Source organism: Leptodactylus fuscus, chromosome 5 (genome assembly GCF_031893055.1).
Source record: "Leptodactylus fuscus isolate aLepFus1 chromosome 5, aLepFus1.hap2, whole genome shotgun sequence".
NCBI lineage: Eukaryota > Metazoa > Chordata > Amphibia > Anura > Leptodactylidae > Leptodactylus > Leptodactylus fuscus.
Window position 1 is genome coordinate 58,947,391 of NC_134269.1, and position 13,812 is coordinate 58,961,202.

General features: G+C 44.3%; 1 protein-coding gene and 1 non-coding gene across 2 annotated transcripts in view; one reads left to right on the forward strand and one right to left on the reverse strand.

The window, feature by feature from the left end:
- Positions 1 to 13,812, reverse strand: part of ST8SIA2 (ST8 alpha-N-acetyl-neuraminide alpha-2,8-sialyltransferase 2) — a 187,899-nt gene that overhangs the window by 38,450 nt on the left and 135,637 nt on the right. The gene's annotated exons all lie outside the window — the stretch shown is intronic.
- Positions 10,764 to 10,845, forward strand: TRNAS-CGA (transfer RNA serine (anticodon CGA)). The gene has a single exon. It is a non-coding gene; the product is annotated as a tRNA-Ser (tRNA).

Consider the following 13,812-nt stretch of genomic DNA (forward strand, 5'->3'; position numbering starts at 1 on the left):
CCACGAAATGGGAAAAACAAACATTTTCCTAGGGGGATATATATATATATATATATATATATATATATATATATATATATATATATACTTGGAACTCACTGGGATGAGTCAGATGAGTCAATATAATTGGTAATCTCCATCATATACCTGCAAAACCTGGCCATTCTAATGTAGAGTTCTACAAAAAAGTCTTACCAGGAGCTTCTTGGCCACAATCAAGATTTGATAGTGTGACATCTCTGTAATAATTCAAAGCCTGTTCTTGACACCAAGTAAATAATTTTCAAGTCCTCTACCCTTCTGATTCATGCATCTTATGATGTAATTTTCAATGCCTAAAGCTTCCAGACATAATGACTTGTCCAAAGTCACAAGGAGGTGACACAAAGATCAAACCAGGCTCGCCTACTCGGTTATTAATCAAACGTGCCGTTCTCTCCTCACATCAATGCAAATAGAGTGTTATTTGAATTCAGATTTCCTTTAATAGGGAACTTTGAAATCACAATGCTAATGCCTCCAGACTTTGAAGATGGTCTCTCCGTGCTGCAGCAGTTCAATGGCTTTGTACTCCATAAGACTATCAACTCTCTAATCTTCTATTTGGTTCTGTATACCTGTTGAGCTCAAAGATACTGAGCGGCTAGTATCAGCTGGTGAGAGAGGTGCACACACTCAACACCATAGACATCTCCAAAAACCTTCATATATTTCATATGGGAATAAAGTCAATGAAAGAGTTACAGCGTGCCTATTAATTTATATATTGGTGGGTAATGTATTACTAATGCTTCTTCTGACTTCAGTATACTAAACTGTTATATATATTGTGCTAAGTGGTACTCCAAATACAACCAATACCAACCCTATATCATCACTATGGTATTTGCAGGTAGTTTAGCATAATATACCATCCGGTGACGTGGTGGGTTGTTCAGAGCAATGTTCAGCCTAATGTGCAACTTAAAGGAGTTTTTCCACAATAGACATTTAGACAATGCCAATGTGTAGACAATACACAATGTTTGATAGATGCGGGTCCCACCTTTAGGATCCACACTTATCTCTATAATGAGTCCTTCCAACCTCCATACCCTGCTGCATACCCAACTGTGACTTCATAGAAAAGACTTTCAGTTAAAATAAGGCTTTAGGGAAAAAGCTAAGTTCTGACTTATGTTGTTCCCATAACTCCTACAAGATGGGAGTTGCAGAAACAATGTAGATCACCGTTCTTTGCGGTTTCTGCAACACCCATTCTTTTCTACGGAAGTTACATTAGCAATGCAGCTCAGAGCTATGCTGCTTCTGTAAAGCCGACCATAGCTGAAAAGCCTCTTAGCAAAATTGTGGGTGGGAAAGTAGCACGGCATGAAGGCTGGGGTGCCATGTGCCATTATTTTTCCATTGTTCTGTTTTTTGATGATTCTACATTACATGACATGTCTTTGCTATGAAAGAAATTTTTTGAGAGAAGTCCTCAGTCTTTGCATGTCTTTTCTATGTAATTTATTATTTCACACAAGCCAGGTAAATACAGTACTAGTTTATGTAATGATAACATTGTCTAAGATTCTACTTGATTTCTATTGTACATTACTATGGTGCTAACCTTTAGAAATCAATTGACTTGTCTCAATGGTGTCATAGGTCTTGTTTTTACAAGAGCCATTGGAAGGAGGTGAAGGTTAAGCATCTTAGTTAAGGAATTATAGATGTGGAACTGTAAATGTCCATACATAATATGTCCTTGGCCAGTTTAGTTGTTCGGATATGCTGTATAACCTTTGTGAATGCAATATACATAATATTGTATTTCCTTTACTTGTGCAATGTGTATAGGCAGAATGTTGGCTGTGTCTATGTGTTGAACCAGTGGAGGAATTGTACTATGGTGTGATCTTGTGCTAGTAGGTTAAACTGGGATAATGGCGCACTGTTTAAGGCAGCCTTCTGATTCAGTAGTTGATGTGGCGAGTCCATTTGGATGATTGGTCCATGTTGTTTCGGGAAGAAGCTACTGCATCATGAGAAATCACGGTATAGACCATGAGTGGGGCAGGGAATAGAAGTGATGTCACTGGCTCCTGTGACAATTCCGAATGACTTAAGTTACGGGTTAATGTTGGCCTTACCGTAATCAAGATTAGTAAAGCTTTGGTTCTGACTTTAAAGATCTTCTAGTGGTTTTTCCTTCTGACACGACTACACTATAGCACCAGGTCTATGCAAGGGTTCTAGTCAGCAGATCTATGGCTGGCTGGGATATTGCAGCAATATGGAGGTGTTACACCATGACTGGTATCAATCAATTATGATCATTTTAATAATAGATTGTAAGATATTCTGAAGGATTCGGAGATAAAACACAGCACATATTCATGGTATCACCAGTCTTTTTTGTGTAAACATATGTTGTAAGGTATTGTTGATTTATTTTGTCTTAAGTACTGTTCACACTGCCATCAGAGACCCAGACTGGAAACTCTGTCAGCAGTTCTGTCACATTTGACAACATGAATATTTCAACATGCAGTGATATTCTTACTGTCAAAACAGAGGACACCACAACTAAAACCCGATGGACCCTATTAAAATTCAAAATGGATATCCAGCCTCTGCTGGGATCCATCATACAGAAGCCACAACGAAGATGTGAACATAACCTTAGGCTCTGTTCACATTAGCGTCATGACTTCCTTTCTTAAGAAAGACATACCGATTTTGACAGATAGGTTTTCAAATGGATCCTAATAAGGACAGATTGAGTTGACTTATAAGTTGTCTGCTGGGTTTTGGTTTTTAAGGGTAAGAACAATGCTGCAGACTAAACCATTGTTATGGTCAAAACCACAAAAGAATTGAATCCAGAATATGACTTCAGTCTTGGTATACAGTAACTATTACCATTCAGCTCCTCTATGGAAGGAAAATGTTCATGTGTGTGACGCAGGACACTGAATCCTCCAGTTCCACAGTGGGATAGTATTATGAGAAGATATGTCATAAAGTCAGGTCGTCAATCCATTGTGTCATTTGTCCACTATGTTTTTTTTCTATATAGGCCTATGGTGGTCAACTAAACATGGTGTGGCGGCCTACATGTAGCCATAAACTCTATCACTCTGCACAGAGAACTAAATGAACCTGAGTCTTTCTTTTTCTTCCTAGTTGCAATGACTCCTAGTCAGGGGTGAACCTGCCCCTCTCGCCGCCCGAAGCGAATGAGAGAAAGCCGCCCCCCCCGCCGGGGAGGGACGGGGCTTAACGGAGGGGGCGGGGCTTGGTGGAGGGGCGGGGCTTAGCACCGTTCACAGGCATGAGAGCAGGCCTGCTCTCTGCCTGAGTGTGAGGGGGCGGGGCTTAGCGCCGTTCGCAGGCAGAGAGCAGGCCTGCTCTCTGCCTGAGTGTGAGGGGAGGCTGCCAGAGCAGCGCTGCTTCAGCGGCCTCCCCAATCCACCGCTCCGTACTAAGCCAGTCTGGACTGGCTTAGGTAAGAAAAAATGCCGCCCTCCCTGAGGCCCTCCCATAGCGCCGCCTGAAGCGCTCGCTTCAGGTCGCCTCATGGGAGGTGCGGCACTGCTCCTAGTATCTATTCTATCTGCTATTTATCTGAGCTTGTATGTGTTCTTTCTTGAATATATTATTGTATTATCTATGCTGCTGTAACACATTGAATTTCCCCATGGTGGGATCAATAAAGGATTATCTTATCTTATTTTATCTTATCATAGAGATGCACATATCAGTCAGCCAGGGCTGGGATAAGGACTAGGCCAAAACAATGACTGCATCAAAAACTACATATACAGCCATATACACATGCAGATAAGTTTAGATTCACACATACACCTCTACTAAGTCAATAACTTGAGCAAGGCAATGAATCTGCAAGACAAGTACATGACCACACAGTAGGCACAAGAGGGCCGGCAGTTGGGCATCGCCGACCTAGAAAATTGTGTTTCTTGGCCACATAGCGTCTGCGTGAAATCTGCTTTGAAAATACAATGGAGCAGAAGCATCAAGTGCTACGACCTATGAACAAAGTGATCATATAGCGTTTCAATGCAATAATGATCTCAGTTCCCTGACAGTATTCTATAAGATGAACACACTGCAGCCCATGAAGGCCAATTTTTAACTGCTACAGTTATATTTTATGGCATTTGCCGACAGTTTGACTCACAGACCCGTGGTTTAATGCCAAAACAATCATGTAAGTTTCCAGCAAATACGCTTCTTCACAAAAACAACTCTCTATCCAAGATCTAGCAGTAAAGAAGCGCCCGTGCCAAGGCTGCTGATGAAAAGTAATATGACTTAATTAGCACTTAGTGGATTAGTGTACAAATATTGAGTAGCGTTCATCCTTCATCTTCCCAGGACACAAATAGTTATATTATCTCCTAGAATCCAGTCATCGCTTTTCCTGCTCTTCTAAGTACAATTCATCTAGGATGGTGAGCACCAATAAACCCACCTACATATTAGGTTTCAGGCTCGAAATATGAAATATTAATACTAATTCTAATTTTAATTAAAAAAAAGAACTGCTATGAGGTCGCCCAAGAATAAGAAGGGCTATTATAGAAATGTAGATGTAGAAAAGGACAAATCTTTGGGGGATACAGGTTTTGCTGAGGTTTCAGAAACAGATTATTAGTTCATTAATGGTCTCTCCAGCCTAGGTAAATAAGGCACATAGGTATATTTAACAAAAACGTGTCAAGTGATTTCTGCTGAGCGGCATATGATAGAGGGAAAGACGCTGAGCATTATAAGATGTATACACAAATTATACATATATATCTATAAAATTTAGAGCAGGATTAAGGATTTCTTACTATAAAGCCTGACATGACTCTTTGGACAGACGGTGGGAGTCCAGCTTAGCCCGTCCACCCACAGTGAGTGCATGCCTTCTGTATACAGCGAGATCTGCCAATCCACTCCCACTGTCTCATCTAGGAGTCTTGTCAGGATTCAGAGTTTTTGACTCCTGCTTCGAATTAGAGCTCAGCTTTTCTCCATCTATCACATCCTAGTATCAGATATGGCAACAGAAATAACCAAGCGGTGCTATATCCTTGTAAATATACTGTCTATTTCCATTTACTCTTATATTACTAATCTTAGGGGTTGCAGATAACTGGAAATACGGAAGGGATTGGTGGTAAGGCCAATATATACCTGCATCTATTCAATAACTAGGGATAGTCCTTCTCAAATGTAGAGGATCATATACTACATATATACAGTGTGCTATATATTTGATTATATCTTGAATTCTTTCAAGTTTCTTTTCTCAAGGACATTTGTTAATTATCCTTATAATATGATTTATTGTTTTCTTGCATCACAACATTTAATTCTGCTCCATTAATTTTATTCACTAAGATTTCAGTGATTCTCTTGTTGTCTCTCTCACTCTTACGTATATACAGTATTGACTTGATTTATAGAGAACTTTATCATAACATCAATTAATTATAACAGTATTATTAGCATAATTCCTTTTAATAACAGTGGAATAGTACATGGTAATTTTAGAACCGTTACTCCATTACTGGCAGGTTAGAAAGAAAATAGACAGAAAGTAATAAAAATATAGATCCTTTTATACAGAGTCCACCAGCACTTGTTAGCTCCTTGATTTGCACGATACTTTGTTCACATATAGCTTCATTATTTTCATCAGTATATCCCTTATTTACTCGTGAGGATGTGGACACTTTAACTATAGGGCCAAAGTTGCACTATTGTAGAAGGGGCCACCTTGGGATAGTGGGACTGTCCTGCATTTAGAGTGATGTCCCGCTGTTTTGAGCTGTCCATATATGTCACAGTTCCTACTCATCTGCATCTTCCGAGTGCAGATGAGTGGAGTACAATGGTGATGCAGGGAGCCGTCTATTCTCTGCATCACCATTTGGCGGCTCCGCTGTTTCAGCTCCCAGTGTACTGCTCGCGGAGCAGTAGGTGCGATGTAGTGTCGTCACTTACATCAAGCATGTTGCTCCCTGAAGCCGCTGGAAGCAGAGACAGAACACAACAAGGAAAGGAGAGTACTACGTTTCTTTTTTTTTCTTTATTTGATTGATACTGGTGGGGGGCAACCTAGAAAGGGGACATGATATGAGATGGACAACCTGGAAAGGGGACATTATACTGTGGTGGCAAAGTGGAAAAGGGACATTATAATATAATGTCTGGGGGGCCACTAGGGAAGACCTGTTAATGTCCGGTGCCTTTGCAGGGGCATTTCATAGTGTGATGGGCCACTGAAGGGCATTATATTGCAAGAGGGCCACTAAGGGGCATTATGCCATGTGGGAGCCACTGATGGCGCATTGTAATTTGTGCAGGCCAGGTATGTCTAAGTGGTGGTGATGGGTGGGCGTTTATGGAACCTTTACACCGGCCCACCAATGTGTTAAAGCTTGTGACTTATATAATGAGTTATACTGTTTTTGTTGTATGACTTGTATCTGCGTTTTGGGGTAGTTTATCATCCAGACATGTATAGGTTATGTCTGATTGTTTAGGAGATATACTATTATATGCGATATTCATATATACTAATCACACATCACGTAGTAATTTGTATTAGCACACTTATTTATTGTTTCTTTTCTTCTATATTTCACAGATGGCAATTGTTTATATAGATTGTTGGGTCACATAGGCAGGGTCAGCTTTATAAATTATACACTCCACATATTGTGTGCATATTTAGATCTGAATAGACCTCATCCTTTATCATAATCCTTTCCTGCCATGTTCTAGATTCCACTCTCTGGATTCCTTTTAATTGTTTTTCAATCTTTTTTTGTTCAATAACGATTTAAAAAAAAAATAAAATATATATATATATATATATATATATATATATCCTATTAATATTATAAATGTGAAATGTTTGTGAGTTTGTGACTTTGGATGTTCGGATGTTTGGCGGTCAATCACGCAAAAACCGCTCCACCGATTTGGCTGAAATTTTCCACAAACATAGTCACTACACTCGATTGCACAATAGGCTACTTTTTGTCACAATAGCGCACATACGTTTTTCCCAGGACCCCCACAAAATCCAAACTCACATCACTATCTCTGCAATCTCACACACTTTGGACCCCGATTTGGCTGAAATTTTCCACAAACATAGTCCCTACACTCGATTGCGCAATAGGCTACTTTTCGTCACAATAGCGCACATACGTTTTTCCCAGGACCCCCACAAAACCCAAACTCACATCACTATCTCTGCAATCTCACACACTTTGGACCATGGCAAGCCACAAAATTCATATTACCCCCTACAGCAGAGGTCAGCAACCCCTGGCACACATGCCAAGAGTGGCACTCCTGCCATATTTCACTGGCACGCCAGCAGCACAGGACCTTCAAGAGTTAAATTAAGTCTGAGTCTCTTCAGTGGGCTGCTAGAGCTGAGGCATAAGGACACTCCCCTTTGCGAGATGTGCAGGAAACCCAGGGGGTGGAGCTTAATCGCTCAAGTCTCTGCCTGCTATAGTGATAGCTCCTGCCGAAGCTGCTAGCAAACTGAAAGTAAGAAACACACAGCTCCCTTCCTTTACTTCCTATTCTCATTAATGTCTGCCATTTGGGGTTATTAGTTTAGTGTTAGTAACTCCATGTGCCTCACATTAATAGGAATAAACCCCATCATGTCCCTCATATTAACCCCTGTGCCCCATATAAAGATTACTAATATGTGAGACATATGGAGGTACTAATAAAAAACCTCAGTAATGAAGATACTTAATTATTACCTCCAAGTCTCTCACATATCAGTAACTAGAGATGAGCGAGTACTGTTGGGATCAGCCGATCCGAACAGCACGCTGCATAGAAATGAATGGATGCACCTGGTACTTCCGCTTGGACGTAGCCGGCGCGCTTAACCCCCCGCGTGCCGGCTACGTCCATTCATTTCTATGCGAGTGTGCTGTTCGGATCGGCTGATCCCAACAGTACTCGCTCATCTCTATCAGTAACTCTTACACAGGGGTTAATGTGAGGGACATGATGGGGTTAATTGCTATTAATAAGAGGCACATGGAGTTACTAAACTGTCATGCACAGGGCCAGACTTTATGTTGCTTGCTCAAGGGTATCCTGTGCCCAAAACTTACATGTACTGGCGCAAAATAACAACTCATACAATGTCGTATATCGAAGTATATTAACCTGAAATACCTCTGTCCCAAAGACACTATGTACAGTTTATACCAACACCGTATAGCGGCTGAAATACAAATTACATTCAACACAAAAGTCTCATGTGCTCTCAGAATTATAGCAAAACCAAGATACACAGTTACATTTTATATCCCATCCCTTATACACAGTACTAAAACCTTACCCGCGCCTGTATATACCCACTACTACAATCACGGCAGACGAAGTCGCGGGTACCAGCTAGTATCAGGGTTGAGTGTTTTCCTTTTAGCCATGTGCTTTTTCTTTCTTTGTTCACATCATTCACGTATCATGGCTTAGATGCCCCCCCTTATTATAACAGTGTTGCCCACTGTTTTATCTACTTAGCAATCTTTGGCTAAAACATTAAAACACAGGTACCCCTTTATAAGACACATGCATTTTCACAAGGATTTTTCAAATTTTCCTTAAATGCACCTGAAGAACACATTATATAAGGGCTTCCTCAAAGGGCCATAGCACATTATTGCAGATTTGCACAACCTTCAGTAGATAGTTATGGAGACACACAGGTGTGCATTGGAGCTGCACACACACACACAAGACATGTATTTCATTTAAGTCAGGGGTGTACTCTTTCCAGAGTTTGTTCAGTTAAAATTTTAGAGGAATAGTAGCCATGAAAAATGGTTGCAAAAGTTAATGTAGCAATATCATGCCGATGCAAAAGCATCTCTGTAGAAAATATGCAGAGATGTGCTCAGAATTCTTAGAAAAATAAGCAGAAACTTGTAGTGATCATTTTCCTTGGTGAATAAAATGCTTACAGTTATAGTTACATAGACTGTAAAATGACACTTATAGATGTAGCAAAGATTAACTTAAAGGGGTTGTCTGGGGCCAAATTCATATTTCATACTGATGACCTATCTACAGGATAATTCATCAGTATGTGATTTGTTGGGTCCACCACTCGGCCCCTGCACAGAACAACTGTATCGGCAGTCTCCAGGTGCTGGAAGTTATAGCAGTGGACAGGAAACAGGTAACTGCTCAACTACTCAAATAATAGGAGCAGCACAGCAGCCATGTCCATTGTATAGTAGTGGTTCCAGGGAGGTGCACTAACGCTCATATTACTTAAATAGGAGACCTGGTGCACTTTTCTACTTTGCCTACTGATGTAACTTCCAGTTGCCAATATTGCTGGTCGGTGTGGGATCTGAGCTTTGGACACCCACAGATCACATACTGATAAACCTATGTTGTTAATAGGTCACCAGTATGAAAAAGTGATTTGCGCTGGACAATACCTCTAAATATGTGCACAAGCCACAATGTAATATTATACATCAAAAAGCTTTTTAAATCCAATGAAAAAAAAAAGTCAATTTAGAGGGAACTTGTCAGGTCTAAATGAAAAAATAAACCTTTATGGATAGTCTTAAGGTAGGGCTATTGGGGACACTATGCCATGTGTTGATAAGGACTTTTGGCTGGTTTAGTGTCCTAAATAGACCTGAAATTAAGGGATTTCACCGAGCAGACCTCCAAGACTTCGATTTTAACTGTAGGTTAGTTTTACACGTGGGAGCTTCTTTCAGCGGCAGTAACAACATCCGACACCTTCGGAGGGTGAAGTAGACATAGGGAGACAGACCAATGGATGAAAAAGAACTGCGCTTGCTCCAAATCCGTTATTTCAACACGCTCTTTTATTAGGTTCCTAATACACTTTCCCTGTCGTCCTCAACAGCGGCACAATGTGGGGTATTTCTGCCCCTGTGTGCTGGTAGGACAGGCGGATATTTAATTAGCCAATCAAATGCGTGGCAGGCCCTATAAGAGGGCACAAGAACCTCCCCTCTGCGTGTTTTTTTCTGTCCTGTGTGGACAGAGGACAGGTGGGAGGACTTGTGTCCTCTTTGAGAAGCTCAGCAGGATCACTCACCTCCTGAGCGGTTGTTTTCTTCTTGTCACCTTCTGTGCCCTGCGGGGAGAAGGTGCTTGTTAGCCATGTGTGGCTACCCCCCTCTATCCCCCCTGCCCCCCCTCTCCTCCGCTTCCCCTGCTCCTTGTGACTTACCTGACATTTTGGTGAGAGTCCGGGGACTCCGCATGCCGCCTCTGGTGGCCGCGCGGACTGCCGGCGGGTGGAACCACACTGTTGTGTATCCTGTTCCCCGCCGGCCGCTGTAAGCGCGCACTTCCGGTTTCGCCGGAAGTATCATAGCGCCATGGCAACGGCCTGGCGCTGGCGGCCGCTCACTCAGGGAAGATTCAGGCCTTATTAAAGGCCGGAAAAGACGGGGAGATGTGGGGGTAAGTGCCCGTGTTAAGGGCCTCTTGGTGGGGGGGAATGTATATCTTTGCAGACCCCTGATTACAGGGTTAGTTGTCTGGGCAGGTTGCCTCACCTGCTTTGATTGTGGCTCCGCCCACTTCCAGCCGGCCAGAATTAAGAGGCTGGCTGGCCTGGTGTCAGAGACCTTCCTGCAGTATCTGCTGAAGGCGTGCGATTGTGGTGTTCATTGATCTTGAACTCTTTTCCAGTTTGCAAACTTTATTGGGAACCGGCTGTGATGGCCGAGTGGTTAAGGTTTTGGACTCGAAATCCAATGGGGTCTCCCCGCACAGGTTCAGATCCTGTTCACAGCGCCAGCCTGGCTAGCTCAGTCGGTAGAGCATGAGACTCTTAATCTCAAGGTCGTGGGTTCGAGTCGCACGTTGGGCGCCAAGTCACCTCTCTGTCCGGTCTACTGGACCTGGTAAGATTTACCCCTTTTTTTTAAAAGCTGGTATGATGTCATGGTGACAGTGTTGCATGGTCTATTATCTCTCTCTGTAGGATATGTCATCCTCTACTACCCCTCCTGGGGATGGTAGGAGGAAAACCTCTTCCAAGAGGAAACATCTTTCCTGCTTCGATTGCGACACACCGCTCCCTGATGGTAGGTAGCGGCTTGAAAGGTTGTGCCCTGCGGGGTACTACTGGTCCTATAACTTGCCTATTTTCAGGCTATGAGTGGGCCCGTTGTCGCGGGTGCAGAGGTCCTCCACCTGTGGAGCCCTCTCCCAGAGATATGATGGCATGGGTCAAGGAGATGGTGAGTTTGGGCATCGCTTGGGTAAATAGTTTTCCCTTGCTTGTACTCTCCTTTTTGTTTTGCAGGATGATTCCCTCAAAGGGATCCATTGCACCTTGTCTCAGCTCACCAGGAGACCATGCTCTGAGCTCCGTTACTCGTCTCTCCCCCCCCCCTTGTAACACCTGCGGGTGGCAGAGGATGATTCCTCTGAGGACGACTCAGTTATTCCAGCAGAACTGCGTTCCATTATGAACAAACGGGCAGGCTGCTGAAGTCCATCCGGTCTACAGTGGGCCGAGATGTTGACGGGGAAGCCTCCACGTCTGCCTCTGGGGGACATATTGCCTTCCATGCGGACGCCACGCTGACCGACCTTATGGCGCAGCAGTGGAAACAGCCAGAGAAAGGACATTCGCTTTCCAGGATCTTCAAGAGTTTGTTTCCTATTAACACTACCCAGTGGGATTCCTGGGGGCCTCCCCCGAAGGTGGATTTGGCCGTAGCAAAGCTGTCCCGCAGAACCCTGGTGCCCTTGGAAGATGGTTCAAATCTTCAGGACCCTCTGGATCGTAGGGCGGACTCCGTTCTGAAGAAGGTCTACTCAGCTTCCTCCACGCAAGCCTCTGTGGCCATAGCCTCCTCTATGGTTGGTGACTTTTTGCGCAACCGCTTAGCCGCCTTGGAGCGGGATATAGACTTGGGCGTAGACAGAGATGAGATTCTGGCCTCTATGAAAAGAGTTCATAGGGCTGCAGATTATTTGGCGGAATCCTCCTGCCATCAATTAAAAACCTCCGCCAAATCTATGGCGTTGTCTACTGCGGCCCGTAGACCCCTTTGGCTAAAGCCTTGGCGGGCAGATTTTGCGTCTAAAGCAGCACTCTGTGCTCTCCCCTTTGAGCCGGGAAGGGTGTCTGGCCAAAGCTTATAGACGCCATTATGGAGGGATTAGCTGAAGGTAGGGGAAGGTCCCTACCTCAAGCATCCAGGGGCAGACGTGTTCCCTCTAGAGGCAGAGGTTCTTCCTCTAATTATAGACGCCCTTCCCAACAACGGCGTTTTAGATATCGCCCTAGGGGAGCTGGTCGTGGCGCTTCCAAGGAGGACACCAAGAGGAAGCCTGAGTTTTGACGTGGGGCAGCTCCCTGTGGCCCCCCTTCCTGGGAGGACGTCTTTCCTCCTTTTCCAGAGCATGGTTCACCCATATCCAAGACCCATGGGTGTTGAAGATCATACAACACGGGTATCACATCGACTTTCATCTTCCACCTCCAGATCGGTTCGTTTCCACCCAAACTCTTCCACCTTCTCAGCAGGCCAGTCTAGAAGCCTTGGTTGCCGAATATGTTACCAAGGGCGCCCTGGAGAAGGTACCAGCCTCAGACCTCGGTCTGGGAGTCTACTCCCCCGTCTTTCTGGTCCCCAAGTTCACCGGGGGCTGGAGGATGATAATAGATCTGAGGTACCTCAATCGGTTTATCAGGAAGAGGTCATTTCGAATGGAAACCGTGGATTCCGTGGCTGTGTTTCTTCAGCCAGGAGAGGTGATGGTTACCCTCGATTTGAGGGACGCCTATCTACATGTCCCCATTGCTCATTTCCACAGGAAGTTCCTCAGGATTGCCGTCGCTATGGCCGGCCACAGGGAGCACTATCAATTCACAGCTCTGCCATTCGGCATCACATCCGCCCCACTGGTATTCACCAAGGTGATTTCTCCGGTTGCCGCGGCCCTCAGACTTCAGGGTCTTTTCATCGTCCCTTATCTAGACGACTGGCTACTGAAAGCTCAGTCTCCTGCTGCCCTCCTCCAGCAGCTCAACCTTGCCATCAACTTCCTACAGGAGTTAGGATTATCAATTGGGAGAAGTCCGAAATCGTTCCATCCACCTGAAGAAAATTCCTCGGATTTATAGTGGATTCAGAAGCGATGCAGATCTTCCTCTCCAGTCCAAGGAAGGAAAGAATCCAAGCCAGTGCACGATTCCTATTGCGCACTCGGCAGGTAACCATCCGGACCGCCATGAGAGTCCTGGGCCTGATGTCATCCTTGGCCAGGGCGGTGCCTTGGACTTTATGGCATTTGCGTCCCCTGCAGATGGAAGTGTTGAGAACCTGGAACAGGTCTCCACGGGGATTGCACAAGAAGATCTGCCTTTCTCCCGCTACCCGTCTTTCCCTCAGATGGTGGATACACCTGAAAGACGGAAGGTCCACGGTCCCGACAGTGTGGACCCTGTTGACAACAGATGCATCCCAGTGGGGATGGGGAGCCCATTGTCAAGACAAAACTGTACAAGGACGATGGAGATGTCCGGAGCTGGGGTCATCCAATCTCAAGGAACTCAGAGCAGTGTACCTGGCCCTAGTACACTTTGCCCCAGAATTGAAAGGCAAGTCTGTCAAAAACCGGTCAGACAATATGACGGTGGTAGTCTATATAAACAAACAAGGGGGCACCAGGTCACCAACCTTGCTGAGAGAGACGAATCTCATATTTGCCTAGGCGGAGAAGAATCTGGTCCAGTTATCCGCT